At 34.3% G+C, this 7,610-nt stretch overlaps 1 non-coding gene across 1 annotated transcript; it reads right to left on the reverse strand.

Annotated features, from left to right (window-relative positions):
• Positions 1-7,293: 7,293 nt before the first annotated feature.
• LOC112062017 (U6 spliceosomal RNA) lies at positions 7,294-7,400 on the reverse strand. The gene has a single exon (XR_002890492.1). It is a non-coding gene; the product is annotated as a U6 spliceosomal RNA (small nuclear RNA).
• Between the last annotated feature and the right edge of the window lie 210 nt (positions 7,401-7,610).

The following is a 7,610-nucleotide window of genomic DNA, read 5'->3' on the forward strand; positions in this document are numbered from 1 at the left end:
GGCCCGCGTACCGCAAAAAAAAAAAAAAAAAAAAAAAAAAAAAAATTACAAAAAGAAAATATACTTTTAAAAACTGAAGAAAATATCTGAGTGGAAAAATGGCAACCCTTAATTGAGAATTTTTATATTATTACAAATTAAGTGAATGATTAACAATGCCAGAGAACAGAAGATTGTTTCATATGGCTCTCTGTTCAGTGCAGATTGCCAGTGTGGGAGAAAATCCTTGTAAATCTTAGCATTGCTCCCACACAACCACCTACACAGATGATCGCTTGACTTTCATGCTAACAATAGATGTGTTAGTAGAACTCTCACCATCTGCAAAATGAAGTGCACTTTAAAAAAAAGTAACTGCAGCAGACAGTAGTAATTGCTTATATGTTGTGATTAGCATTTTATATTTACATTTAAAAGGTATGAATTTAAGCAGTGACTCCCAGTTTAAATAAGGTCAGTCGCTGTGATAGCTCCCAGATTAAATAAGGTCAGTCGTAGATAACAGATAAATTTGTTAGAAAACTTGATTTTGAATTAATTTCTACTTAAAATTTATCTATATCCAAGAATGCATAATAAAATGTGAATTAAATGAATTTTGATATACTCACTTCTCCTCCAATAATAATACTTAGAATCATGTACATTAGTTATAAAATTCTCTACAAAGTCTGTCACAACTGTCCTAATTTTTTTATAGAATTTCTTCACAGGCACATTTATTTGGGTTTCCCTGTTCTTAAATCTATTTTATTATCAGTGCAGGATGAGTATTGTGGAAAATAAGCTTTATATCATTGGAAAATACAGTCTTTGGCCTCTTTTCCCACATTGATTTTTTTGTCAAAGATGGAAGGGTCCACGATTCCATTATTGGGACTTAGTGGAGGATTCTAAGGCAAAGTGTTAAAAAATGAATTATCTGGTTTCTCCATAGGGAATAAAGTGGTTAAGGGCTCATGTGTAGACCCTGCTCATGCTTGGAAGATTGGATGTGACAGAGAGGAGAATGGGCATGTGGCTGATGGAAGGTGGGATGAGTCCCATTTTTCTCAAATCAACACAAACAGGTACAACACCACTCTATATTGGCAAGGCTCCCATGTGTTTCTAACCCATGTGTCTCTAACATTTGGCCTGAATAATCTTGTCCTTTCATGTAGATGATGGACACAGTCTACATGAGGTATGAGAGCTCCTGTAACCCCAAAATATCATCCTAAATAGCATTGCCTAAAATTCTGTGATGAAATGTTTGTTTCTTTATTATAAACATGGCCTTTTCCAAGCCTATTTTAATGCAGATTATTTTAGAAAGAGGGGTACATTAAAATAGTAAAAACTTAGTATGATTTAGTTTTGTCCATTTTAAATAAATTACAGTTCTAGAAACTTAATATTAGAAGGACATTTAAGATTAGAAGGAAAATGAAACATCATCTAGTCCAAACAGTGCATTTTACAGATGATAAAATTGAGGCTCAGTTAAGACTCACACACCTAGTTAAGCACAAGTCCAGAACTAATCCCTAAGACTTCTGACTCCCGGCCAGTGCTTTTTCCATTATACTGTCATAAAACATTGAGAGAACAGTGGTCCCTTGGGGTGAGGAAGGCGTGCTGGAAAGGAATAGAAAGCAGGAGAAGAGTAGAGAAAATTAAATGTGGTGATCCCGTACAATTATTTTTCTAGGGTTGATTCACATAACAGGGTCATTAGCAGGATTGAATTTAATTAAATCAATGTTAGATATGTAGGTCAGTTAGCCCCACAAATCACTGGTACCTTTTGACTAAAGTTTAGCAATAGGAAAACGTCTCATATGTCAGGGCTGGGGAAATCTGCACTCACATCAGTCCCATCCAAAAAGCTATGAACCTAGAATAAGATAGGAGGAGTTGTTCAAATATCTTTTGTACTAGCCAGTTCTGCTACAAAAGCAGATTGCTTAGGATTGGGAAGTATATAAAAGGAAGATCATCTTTTCTAAGGTTGGAGGTATATTATTTCTCCTCTAAGTCAGAAAATAAATAAATAAAAAGACTTAGGCTCAAAGGTATACAATATAACCAAAAAAATTCAGTTCTTATAAGTACGTAGTTTATTCATTTCAAAAATATCTATTTAGTAAGTTCAATGAATAAGAGTAGGCAGAAAACTTGAAACATGCAATAACTAATCCATATCATATATTTGGCAAGTCAATACATTTGAAATGATAAAATATCTTTTTACTCATGTTTTATTATTCATGTTATATTATTCTGTTAATCAATTTTTATTCTAACACATGAGGTGCACCCATGTGACGTTAGGAAATTAATTTCATCTTCCTTGTATGTGATGAAAAATAAACTCATAAATTGAGTAAAACCAGTTAATGAAAACTGCATTGTGTATAGTGGATAATTAATAAAGATTTGTTAGGTAAAATGTTTCTTGAAAGCTGAAAGTAAATTTACTTCGTTTAGTTTTTTCATTTCCTAATTGGAAATCGTATCTCTCTTGGTTTTCTCTGCTTAGGAAATTGACATCTAATAAGGTAATGCAATTAGAATCAGAATAGCCTAGGATAAGACAACAACTTCGAAGTCTCAGTGGCCCAACTTTAGCCAGGAAGGAGTCATTAGAGTTTGTTTTTTTTTTAACATCCTTATTGGAGTATAATTGCTTTACAATGGTGTGTTAGTTTCTGCTTTATAACAAAGTGAATCAGTTATACATATACATATGTTCCCATATGTCTTGCCTCTTGCGTCTCCCTCTCTCCCACCCTCCCTATCGCACCCCTCTAGGTGGTCACAAAGCACCGAGCTGATCTCCCTGTGCTATGCGGCTGCTTCCCACTAGCTGTCTATTTTACGTTTGGTAGTGTATATATGTCCATGCCACTCTCTCACTTTGTCACAGCTTACCCTTCCCCCTCCCCATATCCTCAAGTCCATTTTCTAGTAGGTCTGTGAAGCTGAACTTATACTACACCCATCTCTCGTGAGGCAGTGTGAGTCAGTGCCCCACTTTTGTCAGGGTGGTGTCAGTGGGGTCCAGTGAGAAACTGAACATACACGTCCACCCAGCCCTCATGCTACACCTCAATGGGAGACTGTTGATGGGCACTTGGATTGCTTCCATAATTGGCTATTGTAAATAATGTTGCTATGAACATTGAGGTGCATGTATCTTTTTGAATTAGTGTTCTTGTTTTATTTGGATGTATACCCAGCCTTGGAATTGCTGGATCATATGGTAGTTCTATTTTTAGTTTTTTTGAGGAATCTCCATACTGTTTTCCATAGTGGCTGTATCAATTTACATTCCCACCAACAGTGCAATAGGGCTCCCTTTTCTCCACACCCTCTCCAGCATTTATTGTTTCTAGATTTTTTTGATGATGGCCATTCTGACCGGTGTGTCTGCCCATTTTTGGATTGGGTTGTTTGTTTTTTTTGATATTGAGCTGCATGAGCTGCTTGTATATTTTGGAGATTAATCCTTTGTCTGATGATTCATTTGCAAATATTTTCTCCCATTCTGAAGGTTGCCTTTTCATCTTGTTTACACTTTCCTTTGCTGTGCAAAAGCTTTGAAGTTTTATTAGGTCCCATTTGTTTATTTTTGTTTTTATTTCCATTACTCTAGGAGGTGGGTAAAAAAAAGTTTACATTCCCTCCAATAGTGTGCTAGAGTTCACTTTTCTCCACATCCTCACCAACATTTGTTTTTAAGTTTAATTAGATCCTATTTGTTTATTTTTGCTTTCATTTCCTTTGCCTTAGAAGACAGATCAAAAAAAAGTATTGCTACGATTTATGTGAAAGAGTGTTCTGCCTATGTTCTCTTCTAGGAGTTTTATGGTTTCAGGTCTTACATTTAGGTCCTTAATCCATTTTGAGTTTTTGTTTATGGCATGAGGAAATGTTCTAATCTCATTCTTTTACTTGTACCTGTCCAGTTTTTCCAGCACCACTTATTGAAGAGACTGTCTTTTCTCCATTGTATATTCTTGCCTCCTTTGTTGAAGATTAATTGATCATAAACAGGTGGGCTTATTTCTGGGCTCTCTATCCTGTTCCATTGATCTGTGTGTCTATTTTTGTTCCAGTATCATGATGTTTTGATTACTGTGGCTTTGTAGTATAACCTGAAGTCAGGAAGCACGATACCTCTGGCTTTGTTCTTTTTTCTTAAGATTGTTTTGGCAGTTTGGGGTCTTTCATAGTTCCATATAAATTTTAGGATTATTTGTTCTAGTTCTGTGAAAAATGTCATGCGTATTTTGATAGGGATTGCATTAAATCTGTAGATTGCTTTGGATAGTGTGGACATTTTAACAATATTCTTCCAATCCAAGAACATGGGATATCTTCCCGTTTTTTTGTATCATTTTCAAAAATTCTTTCATTAATAGTTTTATAGTTTTCAGAGTATAGGTCTTTCACCTCCTTATTTAAGTTTATTCCTAGGTATTTTATTCCTTTTGATGTGATTGTAAATGGAATTATTTCCTTAATTTCTCTTTCTGATAGTTCATTATTAGTGTATGGAAAAGCAGCAGATTTGTGTATATTAATCTTGTATACTGCAACTTTTCTGAATTCATTTATTCTAATAGTTTTTTGGTGGAGACTTTAAGGTTTTCTTTCTATAGTATCATGTCATCTGCCAATAGCGATAGTTTTACTTCTTCCCTTCCATTTTGGATACCTTTTATTTCTTTTTCTTGTTTGATTGCTTTAGCTAGGACTTCCAGTAATATGTTAAATAGAAGTGGCGAGAGTAGGCATCCCTGTCTTGTTCCTGATTTTAGAGGAAAAGCTTTCACCTTTTCACTGTTGAGTATGATGTTAGCTGTGGGTTTGTCAAAAATGGTCTTTATCTTGAGATATGTTCCTTCTATACTCACCTTGATGAGAGTTTTTATCATGAATGTAAGTTGGATTTTGTCACATGCTTTTTCTGCATCCATTGAGATGATCATGTGATTTTTATCCCTTCTGTTAATGTGGTGTATCACATTGATTGATTTATGAATGTTGAACCATCCTTGTATCCCTGGAATAAATCCCACTTGATCATGGTGTGTGATCCTTTTTATGTATTCTTGGAATCTGTTTGCTGATATTTTGTTGAGGATTTTTACATCCACATTCATCAAAGATGTTGGCTTATAATTTTAATTTTTTGTAGTATCTGTCTGGGTTTGATATCAGAGTAATGGTGGCCTTGTAGAATGAATATTGGAGTATTTCATCCTCTTCAGTTTTTTGGAATAGTTTGAGAAGGATAGGTATTAGCTATTCTTTATATGTTTGGTAGAATTCCCCTCTGAAGCCATACATTCCTGGACTTTTGTTTGCTGGGAGTTTTTTTTTAATTACAAATTCAATTTCACTACTAGTGATCAGTCTGTTCAGATTGTGTATTTCTTCCTGATTCAGTCTTGGAAGGTTGTATTTTTCTAGAAATTTGTCCCTTTCTTCTAGGTTATCCATTTCGTTGGCATATAACTGTTCATAGTTGATTAATTGTATCTCTGTGGTATCAGTTGTTATTGTTCCTCTTTCATTTCTTATTTTGTTTATAATAAGATAAACTTTCTTCTTGATGAGTCTGGCTAAAGGTTTGTCAATTTTGCTTATCTTTTCAAAGAACCAGCTCTTGGTTTCATTGATTTCTTTTTCTTTTTTTTGTCTCTATTTTCTTTCTTTCCTCTATGACCTTTATTATTTCCTTCCTTCTGCTGAATTCGGGCTTTCTTTATTCTTTTTCTAATTCCTTTAGATGGAAGTTTAGGTTGTTTATTTGAAATTTTACATGTTTTTTGTTTTCTTCTTTCTACCCTCACTTTCTTATCATTTTCCTTCTGCCCAAAATGGCTTTGTCCCTTCTTCTATAATAATCAAACTCTCACTCACAGTTTTTTAGATAGTCATATGAATCTAGAGTTCCCTTAGTGTTTATTTTTACCCTCTGAGTTCATTTATGTTTTTCACTAATAGGTACAGTACTTTTACATAATTGTTATTAATGTACACATTTCATTTTGTGTCCAGCTTTTGTTTAATTGAAATATAGTTGATTTATAATATTGTGTTAGTTTTAGGTGTACAGCAAAGTGATTCAGTTATATATATATTTTTTAGATTATTTTCAATTATATATATTTTTTCAGATTATTTTCCATTATAGTTTATTAAAAGATATTAAAAATATTATGCAGTAAATCCTTGTTATCTGTTTTATATATAGTAGTGTGTACCTGTTAATCCCCTACTTCTAATTTATCCTCCTCCCCCCTCCTTTCCCCTTTGGTAACCATAAGTTTTTTTTCTATGTGTGTCAGTCTGTTTCTCTTTTGTATATTGATTCATATGCATTATTTTTTAGAGTCCATATATAAGTGATATCATATAATAATTGTCTTTGTCTGACTTAACATCACTTAGTATGATAATCTCTAGGTCCATCCATGTTGCTGTTCTTTTTTCTGGCTGAGCAATATTCCATTGTACACATGTACCACATATTCTTTATCCATTTCTCTGTTGATGGACGTTTAGGTTGCTTCCATGGCCTGGCTATTGTAAATAGTGCTGTAGTGAACATTGGGGTGCATGTGTCTTTTTGAATTATGGTTTTCTCTGGGTGTATGCCCAGTAGTGGGATTGATGGGTCATATGGTAGCTCTATTTTTACTTTTTTAAGGAACCTCCATACTGTTCTCCATAGTGGCTCTATCAATTTACATTCCCACCAACAGTGCAAGAGGGTTCCCTTTTCTCCACACCCTCTCCAGCATTTATTGTTTGTAGATTTTGTGATGATGGCCATTCTGACAGGTATGCGGTGACACCTCACTGTAGTTTTGATTTGCATTTCTCTAATAATTAGTGATGTTGAGCAGCTTTTCATGTGCTTCTTGGCCATCTGTATGTCTTCTTTGGAGAAATGTCTATTTAGGTCTTCCGCCCATTGTTTGATTGGGTTGTTTGGTTTTTTTGATATTGTGCTGCATGAGCTGTTTGTATATTTTGGAGATTAATCCTTTGTCCCTTGATTCGTTTGCAAATGTTTTCTCCCATTCTGAGGGTTGAATTTTCGTCTTGTTTATGGTTTCCTTTGCTGTGCAAAAGCTTTTAAGTTCCATTAGCTCCCATTTGTTTATTTTTGTTTTTATTTCCATTACTCTAGAAGGTGGGTCAAAAAAGATCTTGCTGTGATTTATGTCAAAGAGTGTTCTTCCTTTGTTTTCCTCTAAGGGGTTTATAGTGTCCCGTCTTAAATTTAGGTCTAAAAATACAGAATGCTTCACGAATTTGTGTGTCATCCTTGCACAGGGGCCATGCTAATCTTCTCTGTATCATTCCAATTTTAGTATATGTGCTGCTGAAGCGAGCGCTAGTTGTAGACTTTTTGATGATAGCCACTCTGTGTGTCCAGCTTTTTAATTTTTTGCCTTAACATTATTTCATTTGCACGTGAAACTTATCAATATAGCCCACATATGGCTCAGTATTCTCTTCTATTAATCTTATAAAACACTTCAGAAAGAGATTACATCATCAGAGTCAAGTACTGTCTTTTTGTAATACAGATATATATTCTAGAC

The sequence above is a fragment of the Physeter macrocephalus genome, chromosome 21 (genome assembly GCF_002837175.3).
Source record: "Physeter macrocephalus isolate SW-GA chromosome 21, ASM283717v5, whole genome shotgun sequence".
Lineage (NCBI taxonomy): Eukaryota > Metazoa > Chordata > Mammalia > Artiodactyla > Physeteridae > Physeter > Physeter macrocephalus.